The following is a 906-nucleotide window of genomic DNA, read 5'->3' as shown; positions in this document are numbered from 1 at the left end:
AGGTTTGGTTGTCTATTCTTAATAATTTCATATGCGGAAATTTTGTTTTTACTCTTGGGGACTCTATTTAGCACATAACAAACAGTTAATAAAATTTCACCCCACCAAGAGGGTGCTGCACCTGAACTTAACATAATAGCTACAACTAATTCAGTTAAAGTTCTATTCTTTCTTTCAGCTTTACCATTCATTTCAGGTGAATATGGTACAGTTGTTTCATGAATAATGTCATTTATTTTATAAAAATCATTACACATGTTAGAGTTATACTCAGTGCCTCTATCGCTTCTGAGTTTCTTTATTTTCTTGTTGAGTTGATTTTCAATTTCAGTTACATATAACTTAAACATGTCAAGTGCTTCACTTTTATTTTTCATAAGATATACATAAGTAAAATCACAACAATCATCAATAAAAGTGATAGAATAATGTTTACCATTTCTAGTTAATGTTCCATCTAATTCACTTATATCTGAGTGTATTAAATCTAAATGCTCAGATTCTCGCTTAACTGATTTATGTGATTTTTTTGAAATTTTTGTTTGACTGCATGATTCACAAATTTCAAGATTATTTTTAGATAACTTTGGAATTAAACCTAAGCTACTCAAATTTGAAATTGCACGTTTATTAATATGACAAAGTCTAGTATGCCAAATTTTAAAATCACATAACATGTAAACAGAATCAGAAATTTTATTAATAGAAACATCAATATTTAATTTAAACATGTCATCAGTGGCGTACCCTATCCCAACAAATACCACATTCCTAGTAAGAGTATACAAGTCTACTCCTATGGTCTGGGTGAAACCAGCCTTATTAAGAAGAAAACCAGAAACTAGATTCTTCCTCATATCTGGAGTGTGCATCACATCTTTAAGAATCAGAGTCTTCCCATATGTA

This window comes from Lupinus angustifolius, chromosome LG09 (genome assembly GCF_001865875.1).
Source record: "Lupinus angustifolius cultivar Tanjil chromosome LG09, LupAngTanjil_v1.0, whole genome shotgun sequence".
Classification (NCBI taxonomy): Eukaryota; Viridiplantae; Streptophyta; class Magnoliopsida; order Fabales; family Fabaceae; genus Lupinus; species Lupinus angustifolius.
The sequence above is the reverse complement of the archived record's forward strand: the minus strand, read 5'-3'. Positions refer to the sequence as shown.